This window comes from Bombina bombina, chromosome 3 (assembly GCF_027579735.1).
Source record: "Bombina bombina isolate aBomBom1 chromosome 3, aBomBom1.pri, whole genome shotgun sequence".
NCBI lineage: Eukaryota > Metazoa > Chordata > Amphibia > Anura > Bombinatoridae > Bombina > Bombina bombina.
In genome coordinates, this window is record NC_069501.1 from 190,708,484 (window position 1) to 190,728,676 (window position 20,193).

Here is a 20,193-nt window from a genome sequence, read left to right on the forward strand (position 1 = left end):
ACACTCTCTGACGTGGTGGACAGATCACCATCGTTTAGTTCAGGGGGCTTCTTTTGTTCTTCCGACCTGGACTGTAATTTCAACAGATGCAAGTCTTACAGGTTGGGGAGCTGTGTGGGGGTCTCTGACAGCACAAGGGGTTTGGGAATCTCAGGAGGTGAGATTACCGATCAATATTTTGGAACTCCGTGCAATTTTCAGAGCTCTTCAGTTTTGGCCTCTTCTGAAGAGAGAATCGTTCATTTGTTTTCAGACAGACAATGTCACAACTGTGGCATACATCAATCATCAAGGAGGGACTCACAGTCCTCTGGCTATGAAAGAAGTATCTCGAATTCTGTTATGGGCGGAATCCAGCTCCTGTCTAGTTTCTGCGGTTCATATCCCAGGTATAGACAATTGGGAAGCGGATTATCTCAGTCGCCAAACGTTACATCCGGGCGAATGGTCTCTTCACCCAGAGGTATTTCTTCAGATTGTTCAAATGTGGGGACTTCCAGAAATAGATCTGATGGCCTCTCATCTAAACAAGAAACTTCCCAGGTATCTGTCCAGATCCAGGGATCCTCAAGCGGAAGCAGTGGATGCATTGTCACTTCCTTGGAAGTATCATCCTGCCTATATCTTTCCGCCTCTAGTTCTTCTTCCAAGAGTAATCTCCAAGATTCTGAAGGAATGCTCGTTTGTTCTGCTGGTAGCTCCAGCATGGCCTCACAGGTTTTGGTATGCGGATCTTGTCCGGATGGCCTCTTGCCAACCGTGGACTATTCCGTTAAGACCAGACCTTCTGTCGCAAGGTCCTTTTTTCCATCAGGATCTCAAATCCTTAAATTTAAAGGTATGGAGATTGAACGCTTGATTCTTAGTCAAAGAGGTTTCTCTGACTCTGTGATTAATACTATGTTACAGGCTCGTAAATCCGTATCTAGGGAGATATATTATAGAGTCTGGAAGACTTATATTTCTTGGTGTCTTTCTCATAATTTTTCCTGGCATTCTTTTAGAATTCCGAGAATTTTACAGTTTCTTCAGGATGGTTTGGATAAAGGTTTGTCTGCAAGTTCCTTGAAAGGACAAATCTCTGCTCTTTCTGTTCTTTTTCACAGAAAGATTGCTAATCTTCCTGATATTCATTGTTTTGTACAAGCTTTGGTTCGTATAAAACCTGTCATTAAGTCAATTTCTCCTCCTTGGAGTTTGAATTTGGTTCTGGGGGCTCTTCAAGCTCCTCCGTTTGAACCTATGCATTCATTGGACATTAAATTACTTTCTTGGAAAGTTTTGTTCCTTTTGGCCATCTCTTCTGCCAGAAGAGTTTCTGAATTATCTGCTCTTTCTTGTGAGTCTCCTTTTCTGATTTTTCACCAGGATAAGGCGGTGTTGCGAACTTCTTTTAAATTTTTAACTAAGGTTGTGAATTCTAATAACATTAGTAGAGAAATTGTGGTTCCTTCATTATGTCCTAATCCTAAGAATTCTAAGGAGAAATCGTTGCATTCTTTGGATGTAGTTAGAGCTTTGAAATATTATTTTGAAGCTACTAAGAATTTCCGAAAGACTTCTAGTCTATTTGTTATCTTTTCCGGTTCTAGGAAAGGTCAGAAGGCCTCTGCCATTTCTTTGGCATCTTGGTTGAAATCTTTAATTCATCATGCTTATGTCGAGTCGGGTAAAACTCCGCCTCAAAGGATTACAGCTCATTCTACAAGGTCAGTTTCTACTTCCTGGGCGTTTAGGAATGAAGCTTCGGTTGATCAGATTTGCAAAGCAGCAATTTGGTCTTCTTTGCATACTTTTACTAAATTCTACCATTTTGATGTGTTTTCTTCTTCTGAAACAGTTTTTGGTAGAAAAGTACTTCAGGCAGCTGTTTCAGTTTGATTCTTCTGCTTATAATTTCAGTTTTTTTCATTATAAGATTTAAACTTTATTTTGGGTGTGGATTATTTTCAGCGGAATTGGCTGTCTTTATTTTATCCCTCCCTCTCTAGTGACTCTTGCGTGGAAGATCCACATCTTGGGTAGTCATTATCCCATACGTCACTAGCTCATGGACTCTTGCTAATTACATGAAAGAAAACATAATTTATGTAAGAACTTACCTGATAAATTCATTTCTTTCATATTAGCAAGAGTCCATGAGGCCCACCCTTTTTTGTGGTGGTTATGATTTTTTTGTATAAAGCACAATTATTCCAATTCCTTATTTTTTTATGCTTTCGCACTTTTTTCTTATCACCCCACTTCTTGGCTATGCGTTAAACTGATTTGTGGGTGTGGTGAGGGGTGTATTTATAGGCATTTTGAGGTTTGGGAAACTTTGCCCCTCCTGGTAGGAATGTATATCCCATACGTCACTAGCTCATGGACTCTTGCTAATATGAAAGAAATGAATTTATCAGGTAAGTTCTTATATAAATTATGTTTTTTCTGGACCTCAAGGGTCAAAAAGCTATCTGTTTCCTTAGCCATTTGGCTTCAGTCCATGATTTATAAGGAGTACTTGAGGGCGGGGAAGACTCCCCCTAAGTGCATTATTGCTCATTCCACTAGAGCAGTTACCACATCTTGGGCCTTCAGGAATCAAACTTCCATTGAGCAAACTTGTAAAGCAGCTGCTTAGTCTTCCCTTCATACTTTTACTAAATTTTATCACTGCTTGGACATCCCACATGTCATGGCTCATGAACTCTCACCGTCTTATGAAAGAAAACAAAATGTATGCCTGCCTAATAAATTAATTTCTTTCATGATAGTGAGAGTCCACCACCAAGGCACCCACCCATTTTTTTTAATTTTTTTTTGTAGATTTTGCTGCAATACTATTTCGCATTTCTTTCCTGCTTCTCTGTTTTACTTCTTTATCTTGCCCACATGTATAACCTGAGTTGTACAGGAGAGTGGGAGTTGTTAAAGGGACATAAAACCCATTTTTTTCTTTCATGATTTCGATATGACAAAGCATATCATTTTACAATAACTTTCCAAATTACTTCTGTTTTCTAATTTGTTCTTTTGGTATAATTTTTTGAAAAGCATACCTAGGTAGACTCAGGAGCTGGGAGCTAGTTTCTGATTGGTGGTGTGTTGTCATTAGCTTAACAATTGTGTTCATCTAGCTCCTTTTGTGCTTTGCTGCTCCTTCAATAAAGGATACCAAGAGAATGAATCAAAATGTATAATAGAAATATATTGGAAAGTTGTTTAAAATTGTATGCTCTATGTTGTGTTTTTAATAGCTCTGATATGTTTGATGTTTTTGCCTCCTCCTAATGGACTAGCGTTTAATCACACGTGGTGGCTCGTGGGCTCTCACCACTGTGTGAGAAATAAATTTATCGGGTAAGCATACATTTTGCTGTTTTTGTACCTTGAGAGAAATGTCTAATGCTACTTTTGGATGCAACAGATTAAATAGCTTTAACCCCTTAAGGACAAGGCCATTTTTCAATTTCTTTCTCTTAAGGGCCAGGGCTATTTTTAAATTTCTGCTGTGTTTGTGTTTAGCTGTATTTTCCTCTTACTCATTTAATGTACCCACACATATTACATACCGTTTTTCCCTCGCCATTAAATTGACTTTCTAAAGATACCATTATTTCTCTTGTTAAGTGTATCCAGTCCACGGATCATCCATTACTTGTGGGATATTCTCCTTCCCAACAGGAAGTTGCAAGAGGATCACCCACAGCAGAGCTGCTATATAGCTCCTCCCCTCACTGCCATATCCAGTCATTCTCTTGCAACTCTCAACTAAGATGGAGGTCGTAAGAGGACTGTGGTGTTTTATACTTAGTTTATTTCTTCAATCAAAAGTTTATTTTTAAATGGTACCGGAGTGTACTGTTTATCTCAGGCAGTATTTAGAAGAAGAATCTGCCTGTGTTTTCTATGATCTTAGCAGAAGTAACTAAGATCCTTTGCTGTTCTCACATATTCTGAGGTGTGAGGTAACTTCAGAGGGGGAATAGCGTGCAGGTTTTCCTGCAATAAGGTATGTGCAGTTAAAATATTTTTCTAGGGATGGAATTTGCTAGAAAATGCTGCTGATACCGAAGTAATGTAAGTAAAGCCTTAAATGCAGTGATAGCGACTGGTATCAGGCTTATTAATAGAGATACATACTCTTATAAAAGTGTATTTTAAAACGTTTGCTGGCATGTTTAATAGTTTTTTACATATATTTGGTGATAAAACTTATTGGGGCCTAGTTTTTTCCACATGGCTGGCTTGAATTTTGCCTAGAAACAGTTCCCTGAGGCTTCCCACTGTTGTAATATGAGTGGGAGGGGCCTATTTTGGCGTTTTTTTTGCACAGCAAAAATTACAGACACAGACATCCAGCTTCTTCCTGCATGATCCAGGACTTCTCTGAAGGGCTCAAAAGGCTTCAAAAGTCGTATTGAGGGAGGTAAAAAGCCACAGTAGAGCTGTGGCAGTTGTTGTGACTGTTTAAAAAACGTTTTTGTCATTTGTTATTCCGTTTTTGGTATTAAGGGGTTAATCATCCATTTGCAAGTGGGTGCAATGCTCTGCTAACTTATTACATACACTGTAAAAATTTTGTTAGTGTAACTGCATTTTTTCACTGTTATTTCAAAATTTGGGAAAATTTGTGTTTCTTAAAGGCGCAGTAACGTTTTTTATATTGCTTGTAAACTTGTTTAAAGTGTTTTCCAAGCTTGCTAGTCTCATTGCTAGTCTGTTTAAACATGTCTGACACAGAGGAACCTACTTGTTCATTATGTTTGAAAGCCATGGTGGAGCCCCATAGGAGAATGTGTACTAAATGTATTGATTTCACCTTAAACAGTAAAGATCAGTCTTTATCTATAAAAGAATTATCACCAGAGGGTTCTGATGAGGGGGAAGTTATGCCGACTAACTCTCCCCACGTGTCAGACCCTTCGCCTCCCGCTCAGGGGACGCACGCTAATATGGCGCCAATTACATCAGGGACGCCCATAGCGATTACCTTGCAGGACATGGCTGCAATCATGAATAATACCCTGTCAGAGGTATTATCTAGATTGCATGAATTAAGAGGCAAGCGCGATAGCTCTGGGGTTAGGAGCGATACAGAGCGCGCAAATGCTTTTAGAGCCATGTCTGATACTGCGTCACAGTATGCAGAACATGAGGACGGAGAGCTTCAGTCTGTGGGTGACATCTCTGACTCTGGGAAACCTGATACAGAGATTTCTAATTTTAAATTTAAGCTTGAGAACCTCTGTGTATTGCTTGGGGAGGTATTAGCTGCTCTGAATGACTGTAACACAGTTGCAATTCCAGAGAAATTGTGTAGGCTGGATAGATACTATGCGGTGCCGGTGTGTACTGACGTTTTTCCTATACCTAAAAGGCTTACAGAAATTATTAGCAAGGAGTGGGATAGACCCGGTGTGCCCTTTTCCCCACCTCCTATATTTAGAAAAATGTTTCCAATAGACGCCACTACACGGGACTTATGGCAGACGGTCCCTAAGGTGGAGGGAGCAGTTTCTACTTTAGCAAAGCGTACCACTATCCCGGTTGAGGACAGTTGTGCTTTTTCAGATCCAATGGATAAAAAATTGGAGGGTTACCTTAAGAAAATGTTTATTCAATTGTGTGATATAGTGAGCGCTGGGAAGCTTAAAAGGACTGTGAGGTATGGATATGTTAAAAATGGAATGTATTTATTACAGTTAATATAAAATAAAAATACAGTATATTACATACAAATTAAAAAGCTTCTAAAATTCTTCCTAAAATCTCTATGGATCCATGAGATCAGTGACGTGCAGTGACGTCAGAGGATGGTGAGGCAGTGGCTAGGATACGCCTTCATTCTTTAGATATCCTTTGTTGAAGAAATAGCAATGCACATGGGTGAGCCAATCACATGAGGTATCTATGTGCAGCCACCAATCAGCAGCTACTGAGCATATTTAGATATGATTTTCAACAAAGGACATCAAAAGAATGAAGAAAATTAGATATTAGATGTAAATTGGAAAGTTATTTAAATTTGCATATGGGTTTCATATGGGTTTCATGTCCCTTTAAATGGTGTCTTGGAAAACTGGCCAACTTAGTAAACATCTGATTTTAGTCTAAAAGGATTGTAACAGAAACTCTTGCCAGATAACACAATGCCTGCTCTGATTATGAGATCTAGAAATCCATGCCCATTAAAATATGTTTAAAACATACTTTTTTACTTTAATGCTGCAAATTATGCTTATAGATTCTTTCATTATATAAGGGATGAGAATCAGAGGGGGAGGAAGAGAGACAGAGAGAGAGAAAGAGACCATGGGGGAGAAAAACACATAAGGAGAGAGATGGATATATAGAGAGAGAGACACACACACACACACACAAGGGGGGGGGGACCACTGCATTTTAAAGTAATAAAACAGCAGAGCTACAGAGAGTTCAGAAAATTAGTCTTTAATTTAGTGTGAAGTACAGAGGCAAGCTGCTAAGTTAGTGGGTGTAAAGTAGAGTAAAAAAACACTAAATCACATTCATTAAATTATCATTTTCACTAACAGAATCCCTTTCAGTAAAATCTTACTTTAATAAGATGTAAATGAAACACTGCTCTCTGTGCCTCTTTTCCTGCTCTGTAAGGATTCAGGAAGTGACAGTGGCACATTCCACTGCACTTAGAGGGGAAGAACAGAACTCTCTTTTTCACTTTAGCAAAGCTAGCAGATTCACAGGACAGCAACAAAATAAATGAGTTGTTTTTTTCCGTTTTTGTTTTGTTTTATATGATTTAACATCCAGCCCCAACCCTATGTTCCACTTACTAATGCCTCTTGCTGGATTGGTTCAGCCCAAATAGTACTGCCTCAAATAAGCAGTTAATGGGTCATGCAATGAGCTTAACCACTTGCATCCAGTAGGTGGCGCAGCATGTTGTGTAATGGTGGGCAGACCTGCTTGTGCCTCTCTATTGCACAACATGTAGCTGTAAGAAAAAAAAATGCTGGGGGAAAAAAATTACAATTTTTTTTTTAAAGCCAATAAAAAAAAAATATATTTTTGCCCATATGAGAGGTGAAGCACTGCCTCACCTGCCTCTAGTGACTGCACATCACTGCATGAGATATAAGTCTTAGGGATATAGTGTTACCTATATCTGTGGTGTTGGAACAAATATTACGTTAGCTCCGACAACAGTCTAAGACCATAGTATTATGGTCTATAAAGTGCAGTTTTGAGCACAGATATATACAAACAGCAGATGTGATGTAAATGGCCAAAATTGGCGTAATACAATGTCAATAATACAATGTCAATAGTACAGATGTCAACAATACAGATGCAGTATAAGTGATAGAAATACAATATAAATGAAAGTGTAGGAGAAATCCAATTGTGTAAAAATGGAAATAAAATTAGTTGAAAAAATGAAGAAATTTATGTCTCTCAAATAGTTTCTTGAAAAGTGTCTCTTTGGGAAATCACAGTGTTCCAAAAAAATATATATCAAGGTGTTCCACAAAAATTGTAAAAAATTATTCCACAAATAAATATCAAAGTGTTCAAAGAATAGGGTGGGTAAGTGCGTTCAAAGAAATCCTAGATGATTAACTTCCAAAATTACCTCCAATAGCTGTGGTAGACGTGGAAGAGATTATAAGAATGCAGTATATAAAAATATAAAAAATGTAAAAATGTAGAAGAAAAAAGAAAAAGTACAATAATGTGGCGGGTAGGTCCAAAGTCCTCCTCCTAATCTGTGGGTAAAATAAAGTGCAATAGTGTAATAACGTCTAGATGTGGTATAATGAAATCAAAAATTTGCTCACCACTATGTCGACGCGTTTCGGCCCTCCTAGGCCTTTCTCAAGACAATACTGGTCTGTATGTCTCTGGGAGCTTTATACCCTAATGCCATAGGTGATTGGTTCTATTTTGGCGCCAAAAGTCGGGGTCTGCCCTTTCCTGTTTAGCCCAGTGTTACATGGGAATTGTGGTTTTTCTTTTTTGTGTTTTTCTGTTGTCTCTTATGTTTTAAAATATATCTGTATTTGATTCACTTCATATGTGTTGTTATTTATATCGTATGTGTTATTATTTGGGGGCATCTCTTATCTTACTCATGTAATGTATATCAGGCGGTGTATCTTATTTTTGATATCCCCACTTCCGGGGTGTTTAACTTACTATCCCTTCCGGTTCTTTTATCTGTAGCTTGACATCCGGTTTCGCTACTTCCGGTTTCGCTCTCGCTACTTCCGGTTTCACTTTTACCGGAAGTGTGTATTTATTCTTATCCGGTTGTACTATTGCCGGATGTTTATCTAATTTGGAACCTTAGTCTTGTCTGGACCTTTTCTATATGGCCTGTATGACTATATAATGGGTTAGGGGTCCATCGTTGTCCTAATTGTGTCTATATAAGCCAGTGTTTAATTCTGTAATGCATATATACAAAACAGCCTTAACGTATATGTGTAGATGCTGATTATTGCATGTGCTATGATCGGTGCGAATTTCACAGATACCTAGGAATTTGAAACTGTAAAATATCATAAAAAATCGTAAAATCTGTAAAAAATCGGAAAAAAAATCTGTAAAAAATCTCTTCAAGAGCATTTAGAGTTTTTAAAGGTTCTCTGAAAATTTTCTAAAAATTCTCTAAAAATCTATAAAAGTTATATATGTACATATCACAAATATAGAAATTTGTGTGAATAAGTCACGTGTTGAAAATGTGGGGTTTACTTAAAATTTGTTCCGTAGATGTAAAAGAGTATATGTAATGAGGATTGGGTTTTACATATAATAAAGAGGCTTTTTAGGAAGCGTGTAGGGGTCAGATCTCACATTAGTTTAGAGAGGTTGTTAAACCTATTGCAGTTGGCATAAGTGAATGTTGATAGTTAAAGTCGCTTATCTGCAGTAATTTGAACATCTTTATTTAAATTATTTGTATATGGAGGAGAGAATGGTTTTTGCTGGTATACTTCAGGGAGAGAACCTCTCCAGTGTATATTGTATTCTGTATTCTAGGTGCTTAGGAAGGGAGTTTAGTTAGTTATATATTTTCCTCAGAGAAGAGTGGAGAAAGAAAGGACTCCTGTTCTATTGGTTCTCATTGTTTCTCAATTTCTTCAATCTATTGATGAATATCTGGGGACCTAATATGGCGGATTCTGTCTTCTGTTCTATCAATCTAGAGCGTGCAATCCAGCTAGTGTGAAAACACATGCTTTTATTGGTATGCTTTTGTTTGATAAGGTTATTTAATGGTAAATTCATTTTATGCAACATCTGTAAGGAGTAGCATTTGCTGTCTAGTCTTTTCGTAAAGACAGCAAGTGTGACAGATCCTCTTTGTGATTTAGTCCCTTGGGGAAAAGGCAATCCAATGTAAAGATCCATTTGGATTCATTGAATAGCAATTTCTTCTCGTAGTTTCCTCCTCGCCAGTTCTTCTCTATCTTTTGTATCCCGAAGAATTTAAAGTCTTTTATGTTACCTTTATGGGTTAAGGAGAAATGTCTATACAGTGGCGTGTCTTTATCCAGTTTTTCAATGCATAATATATGCTCCCTTATTCTGTCTTTTAGTGTTCTTGAAGTTTGTCCTACATATTGTAGGCCGCATGGACAGAATATTATGTAGATGACTCCCTTATCTTGACACCTAATGAGGTCTTGTATCTTGTGTTCATCCCTCTTGTTATGTCCAAAGAATTTGTTTGTTTTGACTCCACTCCTACAGGCCTTGCAGTTTGGGCACGGGAAAAAGCCTTTGATTGCTTTGATGATTATGGTAGAAGAAACAACTATGTTGATCATAGATCCAACTATGATCAATACACGCCTATGAATCATAGGAACACATATCGGAGACAAAGTTAGAGAGAAGACCCCCCCACGTATTATGTAAATCCTAGCGACATAAGACAAAGGAATGACTCTAAGGGAGAACAACGACAAGGCACCCATATATCCCAACCTCATAAGGGTAACCAGAATCCAGGCAACATCACAAACCCAAACATGTCTACTGCTGACCAAGTTTTTTTAGGGGGAAGTCCCCAACCCCCCCGAGAAAAAGAGAAAGAGAGAATAACAATGAAGAGGAAGAACATAGAGTTAGAAGAGTCAAGAAGCCCAAACCAAAAAAGAAGACCCATCGAGGCAATAGAGGAGGTGCGAAATTAAGAAAGGCTAAAGAAAGAAAAGAAAGACAAAAGACTACATCATGCCACAGTAGTACCAGCAAAGAACCGACTATTCCAAAGAATAAGGGAATATATAATCTCAGTTCCAAACCACTGTCAGAGGAAGAAGTATCAGTACTATCATATGGTCTTAATTTTGCTCCAGCAAAAGGAATGGACAAATTCCAAAACTTTATAGGGATAAAGGAATTTGTAAGAAAGCAAACATTAAAGAGACATTTTTCAAGAACACCACTTGAAAGAAACGTCATCCAGCAAAGGCAATCATCAGAGGATTACTACATACATACAGACCTCAAACCCAGATCAACTTACTATCCGGTAAGCAGCAAAGGCACAGCGATAGAAACCTTCGAGGCAAATGTATGCCGAGACATCAAAAACCTCAACTCAAGAAAGACAAAACAGATCAAACATAACCTAACAAGATCACAAATGGGAACTATAAGAAAACTCGAAAGAAATCACGAGCTGATAATTAAGCCGGCAGACAAAGGCGGTGGAATTGTCGTAATGGATAAAGAAAGGTATGAGGATGAATGTAAGAGAATTCTAGATGATGAGAAAACATATGAAAAACTCTGAAATAACCCTGTGGAAAGATACAAAACAGAATTGGAAGATCTACTAACAGAAGCCAAAACACAGGGGATACTGAATGAAAAAGAATTTAACTACATCAAAGTATCACATCCGATCACTCCGGTCTTTTATCAATTACCCAAGATTCACAAGTCCATAAAAAACCCGCCAGGAAGACCTATCATCTCGGGCATAGGGTCCCTGTCTAGCAACCTCTCGGAGTACGTTGATAGGAACCTACAAAAATATGTCACAAGGCTCCCATCGTACCTGAGGGATTCGACTCAAGTACTGTCCACACTTGATAAGCTAGTATGGGATGAAAACTACATACTAGCAACATGCGACGTTACATCGCTCTACACGTGCATCCCATATGAGGCAGGCTTAGAAGCAGTGAATTCTTTTCTACTAAAAGATCCTGAAGTACTTGATGGGCAACGTATCTTCATACTAGAAAGCATAAAATACATCCTGAGTCACAATTATTTTTATAACAACAACACATTCTTTAGACAAATTTGCGGAACAGCAATGGGGACCAGGTTCGTGCCTAGCTACGCTAATTTATATATGGGCCATTGCGAACAAATATTCTGGGACTCATGCCCAGCAGGCGCGGACCTGGTTCTATACTCAAGATACATAGACGATATTCTTATCGTCTGGAAGGGGTCAATCGAAGATCTAATATATACCATTGACGTGATGAATAAAAATCTGAGAAATCTTAAGTTCACGTTTGAATATAGTTATAACAAAATAAACTTTGCGAACAAATATTCTGGGACTCATGCCCAGCAGGCGCAGACCTGGTTCTATACTCTAGATACATAGACGATATTCTTATCGTCTGGAAGGGGTCAATCGAAGATCTAATATATACCATTGACGTAATGAATAAAAATCTGAGAAATCTTAAGTTCACGTTTGAATATAGTTATAACAAAATAAACTTTCTTGATCTCACAATAGAGGTGAAAAACAGCAAGATTGAAACATCTACTTATTTCAAAAAAGTAGATTGTAACAACTACATTCACAGTATGAGTTGCCACCATCCCACCTGGAAGGCTAACATTCCAAAAGGACAACTTCTAAGGGTAAGAAAAAACTGTTCCAATCACAGCAAATGGGTTGAACAAGCAGATATACTAAAAGGAAGATTCCTAGAAAGGGGGTACAAGGAGGAAAATCTGGTGGAAAAGATAGAGGAAGTTGACAAAACCGACAGAAACAGTCTGCTGAAGTACAAGACAAAAACGACAATAGGAGAAGAAGACAGTAGCATAAATGTACCGATGATAACAGAATATAGTTCTAACAGACATATACTCGAAAGAATCATCAGGAAACACTGGGTCATCCTAAAAGAAGATGATGTGATCGGCGAAAAACTGACACCTCAACCGAGATTCATATATAGAAAAACCGATAACCTAAAAGGTATATTGGCCCCGACTGTCCTGAAGAACAGAAAAAAGGCTATCACAAACTACCAGGGAAAAGCAATCAAAGGCTTTTTCCCGTGCCCAAACTGCAAGGCCTGTAGGAGTGGAGTCAAAACGAACAAATTCTTTGGACATAACAAGAGGGATGAACACAAGATACAAGACCTCATCAGGTGTCAAGATAAGGGAGTCATCTACGTAATATTCTGTCCATGCGGCCTACAATATGTAGGACAAACTTCAAGAACACTAAAAGACAGAATAAGGGAGCATATATTATGCATTGAAAAACTGGATAAAGACACGCCACTGTATAGACATTTCTCCATAACCCATAAAGGTAACATAAAAGACTTTAAATTCTTCGGGATACAAAAGATAGAGAAGAACTGGCGAGGAGGAAACTACGAGAAGAAATTGCTATTCAATGAATCCAAATGGATCTTTACATTAGATTGCCTTTTCCCCAAGGGACTAAATCACAAAGAGGATCTGTCACACTTGCTGTCTTTACGAAAAGACTAGACAGCAAATGCTACTCCTTACAGATGTTGCATAAAATGAATTTACCATTAAATAACCTTATCAAACAAAAGCATACCAATAAAGCATGTGTTTTCACACTAGCTGGATTGCACGCTCTAGATTGATAGAACAGAAGACAGAATCCACCATATTAGGTCCCCAGATATTCATCAATAGATTGAAGAAATTGAGAAACAATGAGAACCAATAGAACAGGAGTCCTTTCTTTCTCCACTCTTCTCTGAGGAAAATATATAACTAACTAAACTCCCTTCCTAAGCACCTAGAATACAGAATACAATATACACTGGAGAGGTTCTCTCCCTGAAGTATACCAGCAAAAAACATTCTCTCCTCCATATACAAATAATTTAAATAAAGATGTCCAAATTACTGCAGATAAGCGACTTTAACTGTCAACATTCACTTATGCCAACTCCAATAGGTTTAACAACCTCTCTAAACTAATGTGAGATCTGACCCCCTACACGCTTCCTAAAAAGCCTCTTTATTATATGTAAAACCCAATCCTCATTACATATACTCTCTTACATCTACGGAACAAATTTTAAGTAAACCCCGCATTTTCAACACGTGACTTATTCACACAAATTTCTATATTTGTGATATGTACATATATAACTTTTATAGATTTTTAGAGAATTTTTAGAGAATTTTCAGAGAACCTTTAATAACTCTAAATGCTCTTGAAGAGATTTTTTACCGATTTTTTTACCGATTTTTTACATATTTTACGATTTTTTATATTTTACAGTTTCAAATTCCTAGGTATCTGTGAAATTCGCACCGATCATAGCACATGCAATAATCAGCATCTACACATATACGTTAAGGCTGTTTTGTATATATGCATTACAGAATTAAACACTGGCTTATATAGACACAATTAGGACAACGATGGACCCCTAACCCATTATATAGTCATACAGGCCATATAGAAAAGGTCCAGACAAGACTAAGGTTCCAAATTAGATAAACATCCGGCAATAGTACAACCGGATAAGAATAAATACACACTTCCGGTAAAAGCGAAACCGGAAGTAGCGAGAGCGAAACCGGATGTCAAGCTACAGATAAAAGAACCGGAAGGGATAGTAAGTTAAACACCCCGGAAGTGGGGATATCAAAAATAAGATACACCGCCTGATATACATTACATGAGTAAGATAAGAGATGCCCCCAAATAATAACACATACAATATAAATAACAACACATATGAAGTGAATCAAATACAGATATCTTTTAAAACATAAGAGACAACAGAAAAACACAAAAAAGAAAAACCACAATTCCCATGTAACACTGGGCTAAACAGGAAAGGGCAGACCCCGACTTTTGGCGCCAAAATAGAACCAATCACCTATGGCATTAGGGTATAAAGCTCCCAGAGACATACAGACCAGTATTGTCTTGAGAAAGGCCTAGGAGGGCCGAAACGCGTCGACATAGTGGTGAGCAAATTTTTGATTTCATTATACCACATCTAGACGTTATTACACTATTGCACTTTATTTTACCCACAGATTAGGAGGAGGACTTTGGACCTACCCGCCACATTATTGTACTTTTCCTTTTTTCTTCTACATTTTTACATTTTTTATATTTTTATATACTGCATTCTTATAATCTCTTCCACGTCTACCACAGCTATTGGAGTTAATTTTGGAAGTTAATCATCTAGGATTTCTTTGAACGCACTTACCCACCCTATTCTTTGAACACTTTGATATTTATTTGTGGAATAATTTTTTACAATTTTTGTGGAATACTTTTGCAATTTTTGTGGAACACCTTGATATATATTTTTTTGGAACACTGTGATTTCCCAAAGAGACACTTTTCAAGAAACTATTTGAGAGACATAAATTTCTTCATTTTTTCAACTAATTTTATTTCCATTTTTACACAATTGGATTTCTCCTACACTTTCATTTATATTGTATTTCTATCACTTATACTTTTATACTGCATCTGTATTGTTGACATCTGTACTATTGACATTGTATTATTGACATTGTATTACGCCAATTTTGGCCATTTACATCACATCTGCTGTTTGTATATATCTGTGCTCAAAACTGCACTTTATAGACCATAATACTATGGTCTTAGACTGTTGTCGGAGCTAACGTAATATTTGTTCCAACACCACAGATATAGGTAACACTATATCCCTAAGACTTATATCTCATGGATCCATAGAGATTTTAGGAAGAATTTTAGAAGCTTTTTAATTTGTATGTAATATACTGTATTTTTATTTTATATTAACTGTAATAAATACATTCCATTTTTAACATATCCATACCTCACAGTCCTTTTAAGCTTCCCAGCGCTCACTATATCACACAATTGTAGTCACATCCCAAGTCCACTAGGGGACTTTTGCCAGTGAGCATAAGGCTGTAAAACACTAGCGCTCGGTCTACCACACACATTTTTTTGAAAATGTTTATTCAACAAGGTTTTATTTTACAGCCCCTTGCATGCATTGCGCCTGTCACTGCTGCGGCGGCATTCTGGTTTGAGGCCCTGGAAGAGGCCATCCAGACAGCTCCATTGAATGAAATTATTGCCAAGCTTAGAACGCTTAAGCTAGCTAACTCATTTGTTTCTGATTCCATTGTTCATTTGACTAAACTAACGGCTAAGAATTCCGGATTCGCCATCCAGGCGCGTAGGGCGCTATGGCTTAAATCCTGGTCAGCTGACGTGACTTCAAAGTCTAAATTACTCAACATTCCTTTCAAGGGGCAGACCTTATTCGGGCCTGGCTTGAAGGAAATTATTGCTGACATTACTGGAGGCAAGGGTCATACCCTTCCTCAGGACAGGGCCAAATCAAAGGCCGAACAGTCTAATTTTCATGCCTTTCGAAATTTCAAGGCAGGAGCAGCATCAACTTCCTCCGCTTCAAAACAAGAGGGAACTGTTGCTCATTCCAGACAGGCCTGGAAACCTAATCAGTCCTGGAACAAGGGCAAGCAGGCCAGGAAGCCTGCTGCTGCCCCCAAGACAGCATGAAGGAACGGCCCCCTATCCGGAAACGGATCTAGTGGGGGGCAGACTTTCTCTCTTCGCCCAGGCGTGGGCAAGAGATGTTCAGGATCCCTGGGCGTTGGAGATCATATCTCAGGGATATCTTCTGGACTTCAAAGCTTCTCCTCCACAAGGGAGATTTCATCTTTCAAGGTTATCATCAAACCAGATAAAGAAAGAGGCATTCCTAAGCTGTGTGCAAGACCTCCTAGTAATGGGAGTGATCCCTCCAGTTCCGCGGATGGAACAAGGACAGGGATTTTATTCAAATCTGTTTGTGGTTCCCAAGAAAGAGGGAACCTTCAGACCAATCTTGGATCTAAAGATCTTAAACAAATTCCTCAGAGTTCCATCATTCAAAATGGAAACTATTCGGACCATCCTACCCATGATCCAAGAGGGTCAGTACATGACCACAGTGGACTTAAAGGATGCCTACCTTCACATACCGATTCACAAAGATCATCATCGGTTCCTAAGGTTTGCCTTTCTAGACAGGCATTACCAATTTGTAGCTCTTCCCTGCCCACTGCCCCGAGAATTTTTACAAAGGTTCTGGGCTCACTTCTGGCGGTTCTAAGACCGCGAGGCATAGCGGTGGCTCCGTATCTAGACGACATCTTGATACAGGCGTCAAGCTTTCAAATTGCCAAGTCTCATACAGAGATAGTTCTGGCATTTCTGAGGTCGCATGGGTGGAAAGTGAACGTGGAAAAGAGTTCTCTATCACCACTCACAAGAGTCTCCTTCCTAGGGACTCTTATAGATTCTGTAGAGATGAAAATTTACCTGACGGAGTCCAGGTTATCAAAACTTCTAAATGCTTGCCGTGTCCTTCATTCCATTCCACGCCCGTCAGTGGCTCAGTGCATGGAAGTAATCGGCTTAATGGTAGCGGCAATGGACATAGTGCGATTTGCGCGCCTGCATCTCAGACCGCTGAAATTATGCATGCTAAGTCAGTGGAATGGGGATTACTCAGATTTGTCCCCTCTACTAAATCTGGATCAAGAGACCAGAGATTCTCTTCTCTGGTGGCTTTCTCGGGTCCATCTGTCCAAGGGTATGACCTTTCGCAGGCCAGATTGGACGATTGTAACAACAGATGCCAGCCTTCTAGGTTGGGGCGCAGTCTGGAACTCCCTGAAGGCTCAGGGATCGTGGACTCAGGAGGAGAAACTCCTCCCAATAAATATTCTGGAGTTAAGAGCAATATTCAATGCTCTTCTAGCTTGGCCTCAGCAACACTGAGGTTCATCAGATTTCAGTCGGACAACATCACGACTGTGGCTTACATCAACCATCAAGGGGGAACCAGGAGTTCCCTAGCGATGTTAGAAGTCTCAAAGATAATTCGCTGGGCAGAGTCTCACTCTTGCCACCTGTCAGCGATCCACATCCCAGGCGTAGAGAACTGGGAGGCGGATTTTCTAAGTCGTCAGACTTTTCATCCGGGGGAGTGGGAACTCCATCCGGAGGTGTTTGCTCAACTGGTCCATCGTTGGGGCAAACCAGAACTGGATCTCATGGCGTCTCGCCAGAACGCCAAGCTTCCTTGTTACGGATCCAGGTCCAGGGACCCGGGAGCAACGCTGATAGATGCTCTAGCAGCTCCTTGGTTCTTCAACCTGGCCTATGTGTTTCCACCGTTTCCTCTGCTCCCTCGACTGATTGCCAAAATCAAACAGGAGAGAGCATTGGTGATTCTGATAGCGCCTGCGTGGCCACGCAGGACCTGGTATGCAGACCTAGTGGACATGTCATCTCTTCCACCATGGACTCTGCCTCTGAGGCAGGACCTTCTAATACAAGGTCCTTTCAATCATCCAAATCTACTTTCTCTGAGACTGACTGCATGGAGATTGAACGCTTGATTCTATCAAGGCGTGGCTTCTCCGAGTCAGTCATTGATACCTTAATACAGGCTCGGAAGCCTGTCACCAGGAAAATCTACCATAAGATATGGCGTAAATATCTTTATTGGTGTGAATCCAAGAGTTACTCATGGAGTAAGGTTAGGCTTCCTAGGATATTGTCCTTTCTCCAAGAGGGTTTGGACAAAGGCTTATCAGCTAGTTCTTTAAAAGGACAGATCTCTGCTCTGTCTATTCTTTTGCACAAGCGTCTGGCAGAAGTTCCAGACGTCCAGGCATTTTGTCAGGCTTTGGTTAGGATTAAGCCTGTGTTTAAAACTGTTGCTCCCCCGTGGAGCTTAAACTTGGTTCTTAAAGTTCTTCAGGGAGTTCCGTTTGAACCCCTTCATTCCATTGATATTAAACTTTTATCTTGGAAAGTTCTGTTTTTGATGGCTATTTCCTCGGCTCGAAGAGTCTCTGAGTTATCTGCCTTACATTGTGATTCTCCTTATCTGATTTTTCATTCAGACAAGGTAGTTCTGCGTACCAAACCTGGGTTTTTACCTAAGGTGGTTTCTAACAGGAATATCAATCAAGAGATTTTTGTTCCATCATTGTGTCCTAATCCTTCTTCAAAGAAGGAACGTCTTTTGCATAATCTGGACGTAGTCCGTGCCTTGAAGTTTTACTTACAGGCTACTAAAGATTTTCGTCAAACATCTGCCCTGTTTGTCGTTTACTCTGGACAGAGGAGGAGTCGAAAAGCTTCGGCAACCTCTCTCTCTCCTTTTTGGCTTCGGAGCATAATACGCTTAGCCTATGAAACTGCTGGACAGCAGCCCCCTGAAAGGATTACAGCTCATTCTACTAGAGCTGTGGCTTCCACCTGGGCCTTTAAAAATGAGGCCTCTGTTGAACAGATTTGCAAGGCTGCGACTTGGTCTTCGCTTCACACCTTTTCAAAATTTTACAAATTTGACACTTTTGCTTCTTCGGAGGCTGTTTTTGGGAGAAAGGTTCTACAGGCAGTGGTTCCTTCCGTTTAAGTTCCTGCCTTGTCCCTCCCATCATCCGTGTACTTTAGCTTTGGTATCCCACAAGTAATGGATGATCCGTGGACTGGATACACTTAACAAGTGAAAACATAATTTATGCTTACCTGATAAATTTATTTCTCTTGTAGTGTATCCAGTCCACGGCCCGCCCTGTCCTTTTAAGGCAGGTCTAAATTTTAATTAAACTACAGTCACCACTGCACCCTATGGTTTCTCCTTTCTCGTCTTGTTTCGGTCGAATGACTGGATATGGCAGTGAGGGGAGCAGCTATATAGCAGCTCTGTTGTGGGTGATCCTCTTGCAACTTCCTGTTGGGAAGGAGAATATCCCACAAGTAATGGATGATCCGTGGACTGGATACACTACAAGAGAAATAAATTTATCAGGTAAGCATAAATTATGTTTTTCATCATATCTTATAATTTACCATAAAAAAATTATAAAATAGGATGAAAAAATGGAAAAAAACACACTTTTTCTAAATTCACAAACTTTAGGTTTCTCACTGAAATTATTTACAAACAGCTTGTGCAATTATGGCACAAATGGTTGTAAATGCTTCTCTGGGATCTCCTTTGTTCCGCTCACAACCACACTTGTATTATGCCCAGCAGCGACAGGGTTAATTGGGTAGCTTGTAGGGAGCTTGAAGGGTTAATTTTAGCTTTAGTGTAGAGATCAGCCTCCCACCTGACACATCACACCCCCTGATCCCTCCCAAACAGCTCTCTTCCCTCCCCAACCCCACAATTGTCCCCGCCATCTTAAGTACTGGCAGAAAGTCTGCCAGTACTAAAATAAAAGGTTTTTTTTTTATTATTATTATTTAAAAAAAAAAAAATCATATTCTGCTGTGTAGGATCCCCCCCTTGAACGCTCAGAGATGAAATATTTGAACTTCAGAAGCGAGGCGAAGCAGCGAGCTGCATCGCTTGCAGTGTGTCACAGCCTTTAATGTACTTATATTGAGATCTATATAGCACGATAAAGTAACCAACCATTTTGACCTGGCTGTCTTTGTTTTTCGAACAGCAGCCCATTAAATTGCCTTCATCACTCATAACCAGTAACTTAATTTGATATTTTCATTTTTTTGTATCTGCTCTTAGCTTAGTAAATAATGGTAATTTTGTGTGCTTAATGCATTTACAGCATAACTTTTTTTATTTTGCACATACGAAATAAGGAAGTAGCGTTAAAAGCAATTAGGAATAAACCGCTTACAATAAAATAAAAAAATATAACGAAGTAAAACTGTCCTATATCTGTAATATAAATTAATCATTTTATACAAAAAAGGGCAATTAAACATATACTGTTCCAAACTAAGATAATCCTCTGTGTATAGCAGAAAACTTCATTAATACAAGTATTCACAAATTGGATTTTTACACTTATTGAACCATTAAGTTATGGATAAAAAATAACACATTAATCCCTGTGCTATACTCACAGGATTATCATAGTTCA

At 39.1% G+C, this 20,193-nt stretch overlaps 1 protein-coding gene across 1 annotated transcript in view; it reads left to right on the forward strand.

Annotated features, from left to right (window-relative positions):
* DCBLD2 (discoidin, CUB and LCCL domain containing 2) overlaps positions 1-20,193 on the forward strand; it is a gene marked incomplete in the record, with an annotated part of 427,429 nt that overhangs the window by 401,025 nt on the left and 6,211 nt on the right.